The sequence below is a fragment of the Symphalangus syndactylus genome, chromosome 11 (genome assembly GCF_028878055.3).
Source record: "Symphalangus syndactylus isolate Jambi chromosome 11, NHGRI_mSymSyn1-v2.1_pri, whole genome shotgun sequence".
NCBI classification, from domain to species: Eukaryota; Metazoa; Chordata; class Mammalia; order Primates; family Hylobatidae; genus Symphalangus; species Symphalangus syndactylus.
In genome coordinates this window covers 109,239,821-109,261,389 of record NC_072433.2, presented here as the reverse complement: position 1 = coordinate 109,261,389, position 21,569 = coordinate 109,239,821, and positions in this window count along the sequence as shown.

The following is a 21,569-nucleotide window of genomic DNA, read 5'->3' as shown; positions in this document are numbered from 1 at the left end:
TTTTTATGTGTGAATTTGATCCTGTCATTATGATGTTAGCTGCTTATTTTGCTCATTAGTTGATGGAGTTTCTTCCTAGCATCGATGGTCTTTACAATTTGGCATGTTTTTGCAGTGGCTGGTACCGGTTGTTCCTTTTCATGTTTAGTGCTTCCTTCAGCAGGTCTTGTAGGGCAGGCCTGGTGGTGACAAAATCTCTCAGCATTTGCTTGTCTGTAAAGTATTTTATTTCTCCTTCACACTTAGTTTGGCTGGATATGAGATTCCGGGTTGAAAATTCTTTTCTTTTAAGAATGTTGAATATTGGCCCCCACTCTCTTCTGGCTTGTAGAGTTTCTGCTGAGAGATCAGCTGTTAGTCTGATGGGCTTCCCTTTGTGGGTAACCCGACCTTTCTCTTTGGCTGCCCTTAACATTTTTTCCTTCATTTCAACTTTGGTGAATCTGACCATTATGTGTCTTGGAGTTGCTCTTCTTGAGGAGTATCTTTGTGGCATTGTCTGTATTTCCTGAATCTGAAAGGCCTGTCTTGCTAGATTGGGGAAGTTCTCCTGGATAATATCCTGCAGAGTGTTTTCCAACTTGGTTCCATTCTGCCTGTCACTTTCAGGTACACCAATCAGACGTAGATTTGGTCTTTTCACATAGTCCCATATTTCTTGGAGGCTTTGTTTATTTCTTTTTATTCTTTTTTCTCTAAACTTCTCGCTTCATTTCATTCAATTCGTCTTCCATCACTGATACCCTTTCTTCCATTTGATTCAATCAGCTACTGAAGCTTGTGCATTCATCACGTAGTTCTTGTGCCGTGGTTTTCAGCTCCATCAGGTCCTTTATGGACTTCTCTGCATTGGTTATTCTAGTTAGCCATCCATCTAGTCTTTTTTCTAGATTTTTAACTTCTTTGCCATGGGTGTGAACTTCCTCCTTTAGCTTGGAGAAGTTTGATCATCTGAAGTCTTCTTCTCTCAACTCATCAAAGTCATTCTCTGTCCAGCTTTGCTCTGTTGCTAGTGAGGAACTGCATTCCTTTGGAGGAGGACAGGTGCTCTGATTTTTAGAATTTTCAGTTTTTCTGCTCTGTTTTTTCCCCATCTTTATGGTTTTATCTACCTTTGGTCTTTGATGATGGTGACGTACAAATGGGGTTTTGGTGTGGATGTCCTTTCTGTTTGTTAGTTTTCCTTCTAACAGTCAGGACCCTCAGCTGCAGGTCTGTTGGAGTTTGCCGGAGGTCCACTCCAGACCTGTTTGCCTGGATATCAGCAGCGGAGGCTGCAGAACAGTGAATATTGGTGAAAAGCAAATGTTGCCGCCTGATCTTTCCTCTGGAAATTTTGTCTCAGAGGGGTACCCGGCCATGTGAGGTGTCAGTCTGCCCCTACTGGACCGTGCCTCCCAGTTAGGCTACTAGGGGTCAGGGACCCACTTAAGAAGGCAGTCTCTCCGTTCTCATATCTCAAGCTGTGTGCTGGGAAAACCACTACTGTCTTCCAATCTCAGTTGGAAATGCAGAAATCATCCATCTTCTGTGTTGCTTATGCTGGGAGCTGTAGACTGGAGCTGTTCCTATTTGGCCATCTTGGAGCTCTCAGGACTATCATTTTCTAAAAAGTATTATACGGTGCACTTTCATTCTGAAATATGTACTATCTCTCCCTGTTGGGGTAGCAGTATACATGTTGCCCATGGAATTCAGGCATAGCTGTTGTCACCTTCTCTAGGCAGAAGTTTCAAGAGCCTAAGCATGTTTCACCATGTCTTCTTTGCCCCTCTGCCACAATAGCCAGCAATGTTCTAAACAGAGGCTTCTTGCAGCCTGAGCCTCAGAGAAAATGCTATGGATCAAAGCCACAGTCCATCATAGCATGTGTAGTAAATCAACTTTACTGCATTAAGCCACTGAGATTTGGGGACTATTCATTTTCACAGTATAATCTATCGTTAGTAGTCCAGACACCCAGACAACTATGGACAAAGGGAGGGTCTGAGTGTACCTAAGATGTATTTGACATATTACATATTTGCCTGAGCTGGCTCTCCCCTAACAATCTAGTGCTTTTCCACCACAACATTTTTTTTTAAAAAATAAAAATTATAAAAAGCACTAGGATATTTATTTGGGCATGATCAGAGGTCAATATTTTATTTCTTCATGTTTTCATGAAAAAGCAATATAGGAAAAAATAACTAAAGTGTCTTAAGAATTTGAAAACTATTTATCAAACATGGCATATCTTACAATTAAATGAGAGTCTTATCAACAACACTGATTCCAAAGTTGTGTCTCAGGCTGATGGAACCTGAATCTTTGGGACTGGTGTCTTCAAATCTGTATTATTTTAAAAGTTTCCCAACTGACTCTGATTAAGTCTGGTCAAAAATCAGTGGTTGAGGTAAACATCTCTCTACTTAAGACCTAGGAGACACAGACAACAAAAGCCCTTAGTCTACCCTACTGAAAAATCCATCTAAAGATATTCCTTCATAACCTCTCATTGGATCAGAACTCTTCAAATTTCCAATGGAAATTCTTGCATATGTAGGATAACTTTCTATAGAAGATATCTTTGCTTTAGTTTCAGTTGTCATTAAATGGAAATGGTTGACTCTATACAAAATTCTCAAGGCAGTTTCACTTAGATCCATCTTTGTAGAAACAGGACTAAGAATACCATCACAATATGGTACGATTGTTCACTGTTTAGGCAATGTGAGAGTGACTTGGATTCAGCAGGAGAACCTCCTTCATTAATATAATATGAAGCAAATGCTTACATTATTTTATAAGAGGTAATTCAGGTAAAGTAGTAGCAATCACCAAGACTCCTACAGGAAACACCAGGATTTTATTACTAGGTGTCAGAAACAGCCAGTGTTGGATGTGAAGAAAGAAATTAACACCATGTGGATATTTCTACATGTAGGTAATATAATCAATAAAGTCTTGCTTCTGTTACACAAAATGGCTTTTTTACCCAATCCATATCTTTCCCATAGTTCTCTCCCTAATAGGACAGAGAAGTGAAAGAAAAGGGCTGCAGACATTTGAACCTTTTCTTTGACCTTGATGGCAGGAATGAAAGTCTCATAAAGTCAACATGTTGAAGGAAAGGACGGTTAGAGCGTTAGAGAAAACATACTTCTCTAACAATGCTGTAAAATAAAATCAGAAACCTTATACTAATTTGTAATCTATTTGCTTTTAGGAACAAGAGAAAATAATATTGAACAATCCCTTTCCAAAATGAGCTATGTAGTAAGGGTCACCAAGCCAGAAGCAATAGCTGAAAGCAATGTGGTTTGCTGGATTGCAAGGATCAGTTCTGTATGCCTTGGCAGCAAGTCTCAACCTCAACCAGATATACATGCAGCATTCAGAGGGAAACAGATAAACATCTACCATTGCTGACAGATGAAGAGAACTGGTCTACCACATCTTGGCTTCTTTACCTTCATTTTTAGTAATGCAAACACAAATGAGACTTTTCTTTCCCATGAAGTAACTAATTACTAGGTAAGTTATTTCAAGTCCTAGCATTACTACAAAGAAAAACAAATTCTTTCTTGGCACCACCTCAAAAGAAGAATTTCAATTGGATTAGCTTCCTTTAATCTAGGTGAACATAATAATACCTTCTTTTTTTTTTAACCATCCTTTCGTTGAATCCATTCCTTTCCCATCCTTTCTTCATTCTCACTTAAAAATAGTCTTTGTGACTCAAACAGTCATGTTTGAATTATTTAGAAAACTGAGGCAATAAATACAAATCACTTTACATGCATACAGGGAGAGAAAGGTAGAGACAGACAGATATGATAAACAGACTATTCCCTAAAGCTCTAGAATACCAGTTGATCCTGTTCTTTAATTTTTTTTGCTCAAATCAAACCTATGAATTGAATGAAGTGAGAGTTGCCTGTTGAAAGTTTTGTTTAGAATATAACTAACCATTGCTTTATATGTGTTTTTTCCCCTTCCTTATTTCAACTGGCTTATTTTATAAATTAACAGATTAGGCATTTATCGTTGCAGGTTGTAGTCAGCTAAGTGCAGTCTAAAACATTGCTTGGAAAAGTGAGAAAATGTCCTTTTATTTGGGTAAAATTGTGAAGAATGTATATTTTAGTTCTTATTTCTTGTTTACCTGCTAGATCCAAGCCAAAAAAAAAAAGGAAAAAGAAAAAAAGAAAAGAATAAAAGCAAAGAAGGATCTCAATTTCTCAATTGTTCAAAAATTTTGTGTTATTTGCTAACTTGCGCTACTTTTGATATTTGATAATAAAAAATCCCCCATTACATCATTTTATATCATGCTTCATGTATTTCATAGTATTTATTTCCTTCATAGTATTTGTGACTTAAGTAATTTTATCTAATTATTTCTAATATTTTCTGCCCTAGTGGTGTATAATTTCCATAAAGACAAAAACTATGTTTATCTTATTCACCTCTGTAAAAAATATTTTTAAAGTTAATGCATAAGTTGATTGGAATAAGTGAATGTGTCAGAATGACGGGGCCAATCTGTAAAATGGGAGCAGAGACACCTTTTATGTTATTGCTAAACAAAAATGGTCCTGGCCATTTACAGGGCCTTAATCCTTAGTCTATGGATCAAAGACGTGACAATATTTAGAAAGTTGTCTGAGGGTTGCTTTTTCGACAACTTATAAGAAAGTTCCAGAAATAAGGATTCAAGGAGAATGCTGACGGAGTGCAGCTGTTTTTATACGACATGATACAATGAGTTTCTGAGAATTTGAGAAAGCTGTGGGACAGGCTGAGCATGTGTAACATTGCAGTGGCCAACACATTCAGAATGCTGGCAGAAGACACAAGACTCCTGCACAGAGGTGAAGAATAGTTTATTACACATAATAACAGCAGTAACAACATTTCTGTGCTGGTCCCTGAGCCCCACTTCCTCCAGGTCAATGTGAGAAGAGCCGTAATACATCCGCACTCACCGTGGGTTGTATTACAGGATGGGAATCTCGAGCTCAGGGAAATGGAGTCTTCTGTAATGGCAGTAAGCAGGCCTGCCCTTTGCTTTAGTGGGAAACATTATATAAACATTGTAAAAACTATAGTCCAGAAAAAAAGACAATCAGCACATCTTTTGCAAGATGTTCAGACAAGTGAGACACATGGAGAATTGTCCCCCAACATCCTATCTCTGGAAGGTGTTCTCCCTGCCAAGGGCCTTTATTAAATTAACTGATACCAAAGATGCATACAGAGATATCCTCTAGTATCGACATGGCTCCCACACATGCTGAGTCAGGAGGGTGGAATAAGGTGAGTGAAGGGCTAGAAAGCCAGATGTCCAGCTAAGAAAGAAAGGGCAGCTGGTGAATACCTCTTCCATCACCTGGTTCTAATGCATTTGACTGGAGTTAAAGATTGATGCAGAAAACAGGGGTGAGAAAGACCCAAAATATGCTATTCCTCTCTCTTGTCAGAATATATTATCATTTGGGGCAAGCTAAATCACTTCTCTTTCATTTCTTCTTATCTGAAGCTTATGAAAGCCAAAATAACCCTTTCAAAGGCTACTTAATCTCTGCCTAATATGCAGCTTCTTTGTTATCCTCAAAAGCCAAGAAAACACAAGAGCAAGAGTTCAGATATGTCAGGGGTTGTAGGGGTGAAGGAAAGCAAAGAAAAACCATTTGTCGCCTGTCATGTAAGGACCCAGCAGTGCTGACACAGAAGTCCTGTGAATCTGGCTTACTCCTGTTCTTGCTAATGCATTTGTGCTAAAATGAACAATAGTTTCAAGGTTTGGAGTAGAAGAGAGCCTTAGTTGTCCAGGACAATTATGCTTGCTGTTTTTATTTTTTTTAAGCATTACCTGCCTTTGTTCTTTAGAGTGAGGACGCTTTCCATAAAACTGGCCCTCAGGGCACACAGGTAATGTGTAAAGGTTTGTTTTGCAGGGAATAATAAAAAGATCTTGAGGATTTACAAACTGTTCCATCCATTAGAAACTATGTAGATCTGGCATTTAGAGTGAATTATTCTTATTAAGCAAAAATTGAGAAAATTCCTAAAGTCTCACCAGGAGGTACCTGCAGTCTATCAGACACTAAGACACTCTATAAGCTATAAACTTAAGAGAAAAGATATTGCATGTCCGCGTGGATGTCTGCAGCAAGATGAATGACTCCAAAGAGAATGTATCCCAGCTTTGCTCCTCGGTCTGCTTGTGCTGGGTGGTTTTTTCCATTCTTATCCTCTAGAGAACTTAAGGAGGGCTTTTGCAAGGATTACAGCCCAAGAAGAAGTGCCCCTTTTCATTTCTCCAGTGCTATCCCTCCCAGCACCATTTCCACCATCATATATCATAAGCAAATATATTCAAGGACTTTTATAGAGTGCCAGGCATTATGTGGAGCAGTCTACATGAATTATTTTTATGAATTTCTAGTAACAATCTCATGAGGTAATGTATTAACTTCGTTATACAGATGTGGAAACCGAGAGGGGGAAATTAAGGAAACTAGCCAAAGTCCCATAGTTGTAGTGATAGATATGGGATGTAAACTCAGGAAGGCCGACTCTACAACAGATTCTTCTAACCCCTCCGTAGTGCCACAGTGTAGCTCTGCTCTCAGAAGTCACAGGATCACCTTAATTAGTGAGAGTTACAAAGGACTTTTAATGAGCAGGCTTTTCTCACAATGGCCACTTGGTTCTCCTGATTTTCTCAATTACAAATTTTAATATTTTCACCCTTTTCTCTTTACATTTTTTCCTCCTATGTCTGAATTCAAAAAGCCTTACAAGTTCTAGTTCTTAATAAATGTGCCAGTGCACCCCTTGCAGTGTTTGGCACAGGGTAAAGCCTTAAGAAATGTTTTTTAACTGAGCTTAGAATGCAGATCATTCCAATCATACTGCGTTCATTAATGCCAACACCATTCATTGTATACATTCTGCCTTAGGATGTTTCACGTTTTTTTCTTTCCTTTGAGCAAATTCTCACATTTACACTTCACAACATCTGCTCCATGAGTCTGGGAGCACCAATATAGCATGCCAAGCTCACTTGAACCAGTGGCACTACTATACAAACATGTTGGAAGAGTCATCTTTGTTTCCAAAGTTTTTAAGTGTTCAATCAACACTTCCAGAACACCTCCAGCCAAAACAATCATTTCCTAAGACCCCATTGACAATATTTATTAGATTTTCCTGTAGTTTTTGTCAAATGAATACTATCATAATAGTAACTGGCATGTAAGACATTATATCCTGGTACTTCTAGTGTCATGAAAACCATCTTTAAGACAATAGTTAAGAAATCAAAAGAAAGTTGGGAAGAAAGAAAATGTCTTCTTATTCTAGAGAAAAGATCTTAAAAGTTATATAAGTTCTGCATAGAAAAGTTACCATGTCAGCAGTCAACAATTTTCACTGATCAATATTTTCTATAGTTTGGGGCAGCTGTGGTCATCTCTTCAAATAAGGATGAAGTCTTCCTTTCAGTTGCCCATTCCTTCACAATCCCAATTTTGTATTGTAAAAGATTACAAAATGCTGACATTTTCCTCCAGAAACCTAGAAATCACCCTGAACTCTGGCTACTCCTGAACTCATCTGTAGTCAAATAATTCTACTTTAAGTTGAGCCAAAAAAGGAATTTCACTTTCTTTTACTCATCAGACTGGTAGCTCAGCATCCTAAATGGACTTCAAAATAGCAGACACATTCCAGGCAAACATTCTGGGGTCTAGACAGTGTAATTGCACTGAAGTGCTGCATAGGCAGCAGCACTGGCAGAATTCTTGAGAGCAATATCTGCATTTCCAAATGTAGTATCTTTGCCTCTACCTAGCCTTGATTCCATTACCAGGCCCAATCCTTCCCAGACTCTCATTCTCTTTTGAGAAGTCATTCATGACTCTCTTTTATTCTTGCCCCGACAAGTCAAAGATCTTCCTGGCTTTTGTGACCCTCCATTAATTTGTCTCTTCCTTACTATCTGTTGCAGAGCAGATTTTGAGGTGGAAATTTGCATGCAGGAAGTGCTGAGCCTACTTTGGGAATCCATAGCTATGGAGAAGTGACAGAAGCAGATTGGGTAGAGAGATATGTTAGGCTGTGATGCCGTCACAACAGAAATTTCTGATTATTCCGTGGAGTGCCCTGAAGCTGGGATGGTCTTGCAGAACGATCCCTCTATTGAAGCAAGAGGGCCCAGCTTTTACAGCTTAGCATCAATCAGTCATTGGATATGGCTGTCTCTGGAATGGGGGTGGGGAATGAGACCTTGGCCCAGGTGGCTTTCTTCAGCTGTGGGCAATTTCCAGAGTGGTCACAGCTGAGAGACTTCAGTAGTCACCAGTCCCAGCAGCTGGGCGAATGAGGACCTTAGTTTCGAAGGGTGGATACTATGACATCCACGATCCACTTATTTTTCTTTGTCTTCTCCAACATATGTTTTTCTTCCAGTCTGACCTATCTCACTAACATTTACAATCTTACATCCAGAACTCAGAACCCTGAGTCTTTACTACAGCTGTTTCACTAACCTTTCTATCTAACCCACTAACCTGGGTCTCTTTCTCTAACCCTTGAGATATTATCTCTTCTTCCTGTCCCAGTGGTTTGCAGCCCTCTGAATGCTCTGTTATCTGAGTGCCTTCAGTATGTTGCATACATTAGAATTTAAATATAGAATTTCTTAGTTGAAGCAGCAATGTCACTGTTTTGCGTACCTGAAGATAGGTGTGGGCGAGAGAAGAGACAGGTGTATTTGTTTCTTCATTTAGGTTTATATTCTCTTTGCAAGTAAAGACCACGGTTTTAACCTCTTATGTTCTCCACAATGTATGCAGAGTGCTATGCACCTTGCAAATGTGCAGTATCTTCACAAAAATATGTAAGCACTTAATTTGTGCCAAGTAGTATTCTAGGTACTGACATTTCAATGGTAAATAAGAGAGATGAAGACTCTACTCTCAAAGGAGATTACAACCAGGTTATTAAGAACTAGAAGTCAGTCTGCTACTTATTTTATCTTGACATTTGATTAGTCATTATCTAGAAATAGCAATACCATATTCATAAAGAAACTCTAATAGTCAACTCTTACATCTTACATAATGAAGCTATGCTATGGCAATAAATTGGCTCTGAAATTTCAGCAACTGAACACAATGTATGTTTGTCACCCTCATCGTGCCCTGGTGTGGGCTGGGTGTCTCTCCTCCATCTTGGAGGAATACCATTTGAAACATGTGGCCCCCAAGTTTTCCACATCAGGGAAAGAGAGAGTTTAAAGGCACACCGGCTCTTACCTGCCTGCATTCGTCTGCTCCAACTCGTTGACTATAATTAGGCACGCGGTCTGAAACTAACTGTAAGGGAGGCTGGGAAATGTAAAAGAACAAATAAATAAGCAGTGAGCACTAATTGTGCCATAATAGCCAATATTTGTTGAGTATTTTTATATGACAATACTAAGTGCTTTACATCTATTACTCACAACTCTATGAGGTAAATATATCAATTCCACTTTACAGATAAAAAAATAACTGAGGTACAAAAGAGACGAGTCATTTACTCAAGATCCCACAGGTAGTAATTGGTGGAAGTCGAATTTTAAACTCAAGCTCTAAGCTCTAAAGACTATTGTTTCCATTTGCTATACCTTAAAAATAAAATAAAACCCCTAATAGAAGTTCCTGTCTCCTTTCTGGACAGATCTTTGAGAAACATTGTATAGAATAATCTCTTCTTTCAGTTGGTATGATCTGGAAATACTAATCCAACCTGTTATAGAAATTTTCCTCTTCCAAATTATCCTAAGTTGATAGAGGAGAAATTCTTCTTATGAGTAAGATCTCAGTTTTCTCCCTGCTCTGCATGAAAACACTTGCTATTTTAAATTTTTCATTCTTTATAACAGTCATTAATAGTTTAAGGATTTCAGTGAGCTCACTTTGAACTAATAAGCTGGACGAAAGTCAGCCAAAAGCCTTACCATTAAGCTGAAAGCTATTGATGATTAAAATTGTATTGTCACTCCCCACCTAAAAAAAAAGATCCTTAAAATTAGCATGTTCAGAGCCTACTAAAACATACGTGTTCTTTCTAAATAGGCATCTTCAGTGATGTGGGAAAGCAAAGCCCTTCTCAAGGGCTCAGATTTTCTGTACAAGCTTTCATTCCTCCTACTCCACCCTGAATCCTCCCATCCTTATTTCCATGAGAACAAGGAGACCATAGATAACTGACATTAGGTTTGCCTTAATGATGGGTTAAGAAGAGAGATGATTTAAAATGCCTGGACAAAGAGGAAAGAGAAGAGCCTCTATTGCCACCTACTGGGCTCCATGTTTTTATCAGCCTATCCAGTCTACCATCTCTGGTTTCAAATCTCTGGCCTCTAGCTTCTTTTGCAGGCTAACTTCCCTCTGACACGTGTCAATCTTTCGGTTTCAGTTTGGATGGAAAAATGCTTATGAAGAAGAAATTAACATTTTAGCTTTCGGCATCAACTATTCTTTAAACGTATGCTAATTCATAAACAAGGATAATAACTAACCACTTCTCCATAGCACTCAGTTGCTTCCAAGTGTTTTTCATTAAACTTAAGTGAAAACATTTCTCAGGATGCAAATTGAAGAGACTGTTATTAATCATATGCCTGATTAGCCTTGAACAGTGGAATAAGTAAACTGGCTGAATAAAAATTATTTTCTTCTTTCTGAATATCCTTATTTTATAAGCTGGGTATGGCTGAAGGTTTTGCTTGCCTTTAAAAAGTGAGCTATGTGAAGTGATTTTCCAGTTGTATATTGATTTGCAATCATGCCTGGCATATAATTTTATATGGTTTTATATTTTAACCACTTGATTATATGGAAGATATTGATATGGATACCTTCAGGGTCTAAGGCAAAATGTTTCAAATCTTTTCTAGAGCACTTAAGAGAATAAACAATTTAACAACATAGATTTAAGGAATGAACAGAAGCCCCTAGCACTTAGAAAATTTCATGATAAAAAGTTTTTACTGTTCTCAAATTCTTTCTTCTCTATATATTCACAGTTGCTCAGTTATCTGAAAAACACACATGACTTTTTAAAGGGAGATGCCTAGAGTCCCACAAAAATGTGCAAAAAGATTGAGTTATTGGTAAAACAAATTAGCATGAGTGGATCAGCAGAATTCAAGATTGAAGATTTATTATTTAAAACATAGATTACGTATTGTGTTCCTGAGTAGAAAGAGTCCATATTGAAAAGATGCTGATTATTACTAAAAAGAATATATCGATTTGATTCAGTACAAATCAATATACTAGCAGAATTTTTCAATATTATTTGAGGATCTTGATTCTAAAATTCATCTAGAAGAAAAAATGAGTAAGAAGAGCCCCCCCCCCAAAAAAAACTTTGAAAAAGAAACTGGACTTCTCTACACAATATAAAAATGTACTCTAAATATATAATCATGTAAGCAGTGTGATAATGTCGCGGACTTAGGAAAATAGATCAAAAGAACAGAATGGAACATCCACAAATGAACCTATTTATATATAGGATAAACTAATAAATTATACTAGAAAATTTCATTGGGGAAAAAGTTAGATCCCTAATATGCACCTAATAATAATAATAAAATTTCAGGTAGTTAAGATCTAAACATAAAAACTAAAAATTGTTAGAAGAAACTTAGGAGACTATAGTTTTGGAAGGCTTGAAAAGGCTTTTTAAGCTGTACATCATAATCAGAAAGCAGAAAACCAAAGTCTAACATTTTACTACGTTGAAATGTGTGATTGACTCTAGGACTTCTGATAAGACGACTTCTCCTCCAGATGCAAGGTTACCTACAGTGAGATTGGAGGCTCCCAAAGCTCCATTAACCGTGCACCACACTTTACACTTCAGTCTAGAAAGGAAAGGACTAAGCACCAAGCGCCCCTGAAGCTAAATGAGGCCCCAAATGCTCCCATTTAAGCCTCCCTGTTACTGACCCACAGAATAGTAAGTGCCCTCTGAACACTGCCTTCCTCCAAGCATCCCTCCTCTCAACATCTCCACCTTGTTCTAGAAGGAAGCTTCAGTTAGAACTGGACAAGCATTCCCTGAAAGACCTCCAGTACTAATCTCATTGGGAATTATATCCCCGTTTAATTCAAATGCCACCAGAAATTCTGGCTTCCCAGAGCATTATGGAGCCTCTTATCCACAGACAGATCTGTAAAGTCTCTCGTCTTGCATTACCCAAACTTCTCCCTGACCTCTAGCCGTGTAATTTGCAGAGCCTAGTGCAAAATAAAAATGGAGGTCTCCTCGTTAAAAAAATTATTAAGAATTTCATGATGGTATCAGCAAAACATTAAAACCAGCATGGGGCCCTTCTGAGCACAGGGCTCTGTGTGACTACATAGGTTATACACTCTGAAAGCCAGCCATGCTCTCTACTCCCAATCCCTTGCTTTATTGCCTTATAGCCTCAATTTCTTCTCTAAATGTTTGAAAGCATTCTCCTTAATCTAACTAAAACTCAGCTGTCCTTTGAGGACACTGTTGGATTCCCATATTCCACACCACAGGACCCAGGGATGGAGTAGGTACCCTCTTTAGTCCTCATTCCTTTCCCTTTTCAGAACTTTTCCTTCCTTCTTCAAAAATCATTTCTTTCAAGCCCATGCCACCATCTAGACCCACTATCTCTCCTTGCTGAAGTCATCAACACATCGCTCCATTGTCCAGCTAGTACATGACACCTCACAGGACGTCCGTAAATATGTATTGAGACAGTTAACACTTTCTTGTCTTAACTTGCACAATATTTTTTAAACTTGATAGAGTGCAAATTCTACTTGCCCAACTGCCTAATGGGAGCAGGCATACTTTAAGCAAAGTATCTGTTTTGCCTGAATACACCATATACTTTCTGTTCACAGCATGTGGATATTTGCATTCTATATGCTGTGTAAGTTTGTCATGAAACTAGCCAAAATGTGACCTGTTATTAAGCCAACTTGATATTTATATCTTAAATATTTATGATCCTTTCTTTAAAAAGTTGGGAGTGGGGAGATGAAGGAATCATTTGACACGGCTTCAGAAGAAATGCATGCTCCTTTTACAGTTCGCTGCAGCCCTTTGAAAAAAAGAGAACCCATCAGCCTGTTAACGCCTGTGCCTGCACCATGAGGATCTCTATGTTCAACACTTCCAAATACTGCCCTCTTCTGGCTAGAGAGTGCTCATTATCAGCGTTGTATGAAATGAGCCTGCTTCTGAGATGAGAAATGGAATAAATGGGGATAGAGACAATGCGATTGTGAGACAATGAAATTAGAAAAAAAAATATGGGAACAAAAATGAGAAAGGTAGATTTATAAACTCCCTAATCTTTAGGCCCACCCACATTATTCCTGTAGAGGTCATCTTGTCCAATGACCTCCAGAATGAAAACAGACAAGGCATACAATTTGCTTGATTTGCCTTAGTACCTGTGGAAATTTAGGGGCTTGAAAGAAATGAAGCCATAACTGCTCTGATCTTTTTGTTGTTGACAGCCCTCTCTTTCTTTGTATACAGACCCTGTTCCTGCCCTTCATCCCTACTCCAGCTGTTCCTCTGATCTGCTGCCCATTATTGGTTGGGCTACCAGATAACCTGCACACATAGCATGGCCACTCTTAGATACCTCCAGAGCCTCCCCTGATAACCCAGCTCTATGTATGGGGTTTGTTTCTATCCTTCATTGCTGAAAGGTGTATGGAATTTCTTCATCATCTTCTGCATCTGGGTTCTTCAGCTCTCTGGAAAATACCACATTGGTGATATAAGAAGTAAACGAAGCAAGTAAACAAAGAGAGGAAGAGAAATAATATCTTTAACTAGAGCAAGTAAAACATTAATTTTGACAACTTTTTAAAAGTTGATCCCACATGCAATTGGATTCCACATCCCATACAGTCTAGAATGCTACTGTACTTTTCCTCCCCATGGTCAATGTCACTTACTTGCATGTAGGCTGCAGAGCGTCTCACCATGTTTCACTTTACAGCACAACTAAAACATGCTAATATACACGCCATTGTTCACAAATGAGGCTGCTTAGAGCCAGAGGTGAACGCCACAGGCCCTGGAGGACAGCCTGGAGAGCTAAAGGGATTAATGTGTTAGCACACCAATAATGGGCACATTGGTTAGGAAATAGTGGTCTAGAAAATATAACAGATTAAGGCAAAATAATATGCCTTATCAAATTATCAGGAAATCCTGTGGACAAACCCAGGGAGTTACAAAGAAAAACAGGCCAATTAGAGTGGAAACAAAACAGATCCAAACCTGCAATTCATGGAGTATCCCACAATTTCTATGGGTTTTTTCCTTGGGGTGTCCTCTAGTGCCCCTGCTGCCTCTACCTTCTCATCCTTTCAGGGCCAGCTCCAACTTCCCTCTGCAGTGAGGTTTTCCTAACAACTTCAGTCCTCCCATCTGCTTTGGCTGCAGGAGGTAGAGCCCATATAACACCATTTGGTACAATTACACTAAGTCTTGTGTTGTTCATTGATTTTTTTTTTTTTTTTAAGACAGGGTCTCGCTCAGCTGTTCAGGCTGGAGTGCAGTGGCATGATCATGGATCACTATAACCTCAAACTCCTGGGCTCAAGAGATTCTCCCACCTCAGCCTCCTGATAAGTGGTGACCACCACACTTAACTAATTTTTTATTTTTTGTAGAGACAGGGTCTCACTTTGTTGCACAGACAGGTCTTGAACTTCTGGGATCAAGTGATACTCCTACCTTGACCTCCCAAAATGTTGGGGTATATTTTTTTCAACATATTTAAACATATATCCATGTTATCTGGCCTTCCATGGTCAGATATACTTTGCTAGCCAAGAAAAAAAAAACACCAAGGTCCAAACCCTTGTTGGATGATGTCAGGAATCCCAGTCCTCTCCTCAGGTGACTCTGAGGATTTCTGTAGAGGATGCACCTACCTTGGCTGTTGCTTGCCATCTGTTGCTTCTAACTGCTTTTTTGCATGTTTCATGAAGTTTCATCAGCATAGCTAATAATAGGCCAGGGTGAATAGTAAAACTGTAATGAGGGCTTAAGATAATACTCAGAATTAGACTTTGTAGGGACATGGATGAAGCTGGAAACCATCATTCTCAGTAAACTATCGCAAGGACAAAAAACCAAACACCGCATGTTCTCACTCATAGGTGGGAACTGAACAATGAGAACTCATGGACACAGGAAGGGGAACATCACACTCCGGGGACTGTTGTGGGGTGGGGGGAGGGGGGAGGGACAGCATTAGGAGATATACCTAATGCTAAATGACGAGTTGATGGGTGCAGCAATGCAACATGGCACATGGATACATGTGTAACAAACCTGCACATTGTGCACATGTACCCTAAAACCTAAAGTATAATAATAATAATAATAAATAATAATAATTTAAAAAACTATATATATTCAGAATTAGAATGCAGAAAAGGAACACTTAAAACTTGGTAATAATGACCACTGCTCTTAAGTCTACCAGTCTTATGCCAATGTAGAGTCCCACCTGCTGTCTCTTCTCCGTCTGTATTGCTGACATGTTGGTATGGCTATGGTTTCAGTCCCTTCTCATATAGGTGGACGTTCCTCTTGATCTTGTGCTGAGTCCAAAACTCCAATTTCTTTCTGTCAGATTCCAGCCAGAGGATGAAAAACTAATTTACTTCATAATAATTACCCAGAGTTGGAGCTCTTTCCACTCCAAAGGCAACCATTCATTATTCACATTCTTTTGCAAAATTGTCTCTCTCATCTTGGCCCCAATGAGACTTCTCATTTATGAGACTAAACCCAAGAATAAACTTTGCAAAAAAAAAAACACGCCTAAAAGTGTTTCCTCAAACAAATAAAATGATTCTTCCAAAAAAGAAATGATGCACTTATGCCTAATATATGAAAATGGCTACAATTTTTTAAAGTTTCACCTTTTTTTGTCTTTATTTGCCAAACTTGTCTGCCTTGATGGCAAGAGCAATGCCTTGTCCTCCTAGGTTTGTGCCCAAATATTGCTGACTTTCCATAAGAGGGAAAGCGGTCTCTTAACAAGGAGCCAGGAATAGATTCGTGTTTGAGCTGCTTGGAGACACCATTAATTATTCCCCCAAATTCATGTGCACCTCTCCTTCCTGCGGCTGCAGTAAGAACACAGTTCTCATCTTTTCTTGCACTTAGGCACTACCATGTGGCTGAGATTCAGCCAAGGAATGTTAGTGATATGAGAAGCATTTCTTCCAGACTGGGCCTGTACAAAACTGCCAAATGGCTAACTCCTTGATCTTTTCTTCTGGCAAGGCTGAAAGGAAAGCCCTCCCCCTCCCCCACTCCCCCACAACCAGGGCAAGTTTTGAGTGCCTCATATGGAATGTTGAAAATAGAAAGTTCATCAGCCTAGGACCCTGACTGATTTTATGAGAAAAGCATAGCTTACTAAACTGCTCACTTGCCCAGTGCTCTTTTCAGCACAAGAAATAATTTTCTATTTTATTTAAGCCATTATACTCTTTTGGTCTTATTTATTGCAGCAACTAGCTTGTCTCGGTACAAGCTATAAATGGATACCCTGTAGTCAGAGAAGCCCTTACTCAGATGGAAAGTTAGCAAAGGCCTGTGTGGTGGGATAAGGCACACTAATGGTTAAGGAGAGGCTCACTCCCCATGCCCTCTCAGCCTCCATTTCAATAGCACTGTCTAAAATTCCACCACATGGATTTCATTACTTTGGATAAAGACGTAATACTTCCAGGAATCTTCTAAAATAACTATCACCTGAAAGAGATAGCACATTCAACCGTGATCTTCCATGCACCTATTAGGAGAGATGAGTTTCTCAGATGTCTTTGCAATGAAATACCTAGTGAAAAGTTGAGAAAGGGATACAGGCAGTAAAATGTTGAAGGGAAGATTAGGGGAGATGAAGGAATAGCTGGATCATGGAGCGCTCGAGGTTTTGCTCCAACAGAAACAGTGGAGCTGTTTTGACTCCACTGGGCAGTGGTGGGCAGAAGGTGGTAATGGAGACTGCAGAAGAAACCTTGATGGGGAAATTGATGCGAAGGTTCAAAGAGGGAAGATGAGGGCACTGAAGGTAGGTCTCTTGCTTGATAATATAGATGAACTCTGGTCCTCAAATCAGGTGCTTTTGAACACCATTTGTCTACCCTATAAGCAAGTTATTTTGATGGTCCAGGCTACTTTTTAGATCTGTACATGGCTCCTTAAGAAAGTCCCAGTGAAAATCTGAAGAGAATTTTGGAATTTGTTCAATACATCTGTGCATTTCCAGAGTTCAGATGTTTTGATTATTTTTTCAGTCAGTGCCTTATTTAGAGGTTCCTATAATAACTGTCTACCATTCCAGATTATGCAGTTATTATCTTCTTTCTGCAGCTCACGGAAAGGAATATGACTTCTCGTACAGACAGGTGGGCACGGCAAGTCCATGGGGCTATTGCTGCCAAAAGTCAATCATCAAATAATTCAACTGCATTTGTCCATTTATTATTACTTTAAAAACAAGTATGTACATATGACAGAATCAGCTTTATGATTAAGAATATTAAAGACAGTATTTTTCCTTAGCATAACATCAGTAATCTGCAACCAAAATTTATATACACTGCAAAATAGTTGTGTATTCAATGGTGGCAAGTCTTGGACCCAGTTTTTATATAAAGATATCTGCCCCTCCAGAATGTTGTCTAGTTGCTCTCTTGCTAAAGCAAGCTGTGGAGGTAGCCAGTAACCTTTATGGGCTTGAGAGCTCTATGCCTCTGATCAATAGGAGAGTTTATTGGTCCTACCTTATGCCACATAGATGCATCTTGCATTCGTTGTCTGTTGTTGCCATAACAATTTACTACAAACTCAGTGGCTTAAACAACACAGATATTCAGACAATTCTGTAGGGTTCAATCCTAGGCTCACCTGAAACAAAACAAGGTAGCGGGGCTGTGTTTCTTTCTGAGGCTCTGAGGGACCATCTGTTTCCTTGCTCATTCCTGTTCTTAAAATAATTTACTTTGCTACTTGTGCTTGTGGGACTGAGGCTCCTGTTTCCTTGCTGGCTCTCAGCTGAGGGTGGCCCTTAGCTCTGAGGGGCTTCTCTTACCCTTTGCACGTAGCTCCCTGCAGCTCAGAACCTGCCACAGAGCATTAAACCTTTCTTATGCTGCCATCTCTCTCACCCACCCTTTCCCTTCTTCTACTTTTTAGAACTTAAGTAAGGTTTCCACAACTCAAGGTCCATAACCTTAATCACATCTGCAAATTTCCTTTTGCCGTTTAAGCTTCTGTGTCCACAAGTTTTAGAGACTAGGATGTCAACATCTTTGGGGCCCATTATTTTGCCTAACACATTCTCAGCTAATTAAAAGAGATCTGAAAACCCTTGGCCTCTAGGGTGATCAGTGTCAACAATGATGGGACCCAGCCCCATGACACCTAGGGCAGATTTCACTTTCTTATCTCACTCAGTTAAGCTTATGTCCATGCTGGCTTAATTTCATGTTCCTGTAAGTAGGACTGAAAGGCATTGTCAGAGACACCCTGGGATCTTGGGATCCCAGCAACCCCTCCCTGTCACCTTCCTCTTCCTTTTAATTAAAAATAGTAGTAGTTGGAATTTAAACCATTCAAATTCAACTTCAATGGATGTCAACGACTAAGTTTACCTGGATGTAGAGAACATGAGACTTCATTATACTTTTCTAAATGAGTGTATCTATTTTATAACAACATTTTAAAAGAACTAAGCATAAAGGTCTACCACCCTGTGATAACTCAGCAGTGTTTTTCCTGGTGTATATTCTCTTCACAGCACCCAATTTGGCCCCTCCTAGAAACTTCACTGGTTCTCATTTGCGTGATTTCTTCCAAGTGCAGAAAAGCTTCGTTTTTCATATCTGGCCACAGTGCTCAGAGAGAGCAGGCCGGGCTGGCAGAAACAGGCACGGCAGTTTGAGTAGTCCAGACAGTGGGTCAATACGAAAGTCATAACTGATAAGGGAAGTGGGACCATTGCCCGAGGAGGGAAAGGACCTCTCAGGAGTGCGGAAGGAAAGGGCAGGACTTCCCGCCCTGACATGATATGGGATTTAAGCCCTATGAGTTGGTCTCAGTAAGGAGTGTAAAGAAAAAGTGCTACTGATGCTAGAAGCAGATGAATACAGAAAGACCAAGTGCTGTTATCTGGTTTGCAGAGGAGAAGACTGGATATTTATTTGCTATATATATATATATATAGCTTACATATATATATATATATATATATAGCTTACATATATATATATATATCTTATATATATATAATAGATATCTTATTTATATATATATATATAGCTTACAAATGGTCCTGATTATCAATAGGAGCTTCTTTTTTCATAAAGACTCTCAGACTTGTGTTCCCCAGGCTATTATAGCAGAGCATCAGGGAGCCATCCTTAAGACCTCACTTAGAAATACTTGTTAGAGCCAGGAGTGGCGGCTCATAGCTCACGCCTGTAATCCCAGCACTTTGGGAGGCCAAGGTGGGTGGATTACGTGAGGTCAGGAATTGAGACCAGCCTGACCAACATAGTGAAACCCCATCTCTACTAAAAACACAAAATTAGCCGGGTATGGTGGTCATGCCTGTAATCTCAGCTACTTGGGAGGCTAAGGCAAGAGAATCGCTTGAACCCGGGAGGCGAAGGTTGCAGTGAGCCGAGATTGTGCCATTGCACTCCAGCCTGGGCAACAAGAGTGAAATGGTCCAAAAACAAACAAACAAAAAAGGTAATGTTTGTTAGAAAATACTATGATGTTGGGAGCCAAAAAAGAGTCCAAATAGCAACGCAATCTTAAGCAAAAAGAACAAACCTGAGGGCATCGTGCTACCTGACTTCAAACTACAATACAAGGATACAGTAACCAATACTGCATGGTATTAAAACAGACGAACAGATGAATGAAACAGGGAGAGAGCTGACAAATAAGGCTCCACACTTACAACCATCTGATCTTCAACAAAGTCGACAAAAATAAGCAATGGGGAAAGGATTCCCTATTCATTAAGTGGTGCTAGGATAACTGGCTAGCCATATGAAAAAGATTGAAACTAGACACCTTCCTTACATCATACACAAAAATCAACTCAAGATGTATTAAAGACTTAAATGTAAAACATAAAACTATAAAAACCCCGAAAGATAACCTAGGAAATACCGTTCTGGGCATAGGACGTGGTAAAGATTTCATGACAAGATGCCAAAAACAATTACAGCAAAAACAAAAATTGACAAATGGCACCTGATTAAACTAAAGAGTTTCTGCACAGCAAAAGAAACTATCAACTGAATAAACAGAATCTACAGAATGGGAGAAAAATATTTGCAACTATGCATCCAACACAGGTCTAATATCCAGAATCTATAAGGAACTTAAACAAAACTATGGGCAAAAAACAACTCCATTAAAAAGTCAGCAAAGGACATACACAGACACTTTTCAAAAGAAGGCATACATATGACCAACAAGCATATAAAAAAATGCTCAGCATCACTTATCGTTAGAGAAACGCAAATCAAAACCACAATGAGATACCATTTCACACCAGTCAGAATGGCTATTATTAAAAAGTCAAAAAATAACAGATGCTGCTGAGGTTGCCAAGAAAAGGAAATGCTTCTACACTATTAGTGGGAATGTCACCTAGTTCAGCCATTGTGGAAAGCAGTGTGGTGATTTCTCAAAGAACTTAAAACAGAATTTCCATTCTACCCAGCAATTCCATTATTGGGTATATACCCAAAGGAATGTGAATCATTCTACTATAAAGACACATGCACATGTATGTTCATTACAGCACTATTCATAATAGCAAAAACCTGAAATCAACATAAATGCCCATCAACAGTAGAATGGATAAAGAAAATGTGGCACATATGCACCATGGAATACTACACAGCCATGTAAAAGAATAAGATCATGTCTTTTGCAGCAACATAGATGGAGCTGGATGCCATTATCTTAAGTAAACTAATGAAGGAACTGAAAACCAAATACTACATGTTCTCACTTTTAACTGGGAGCTAAACAACAAAAACACATGGACACAAAAAGGGAAATAACAGATACCAGGACCTACTTTACGGTAGAGGGTGAAAGGAGGCAGGAGGGAGAAAATTTTAAAAACTACCTATCTGATACTATGCTTATTACCTGGGTGATGAAATAATCTGTGCACTAAACCCCCGTGACACACAGTTTACCTATATAACAAATTTACACATGTATCCCTGAACCTAGAATAAAAGTTTTAAAAAAGGAAATACTATAATGAAGTTATCTAAAGTCCCCCCATAATGGATCTGAGAGATCAATATGCTCACTCAGAGTGAGAGATTTACCCTCTCCACGCCCCTGACTAGAACACCCTTGTTCAGCCCCCTTCTGGTAGGACAGACCCTAAAAGTTTGACGTTAATTGAATGCAAATGAGCATCAAGAGATCCTGGAATTCCTCCTATA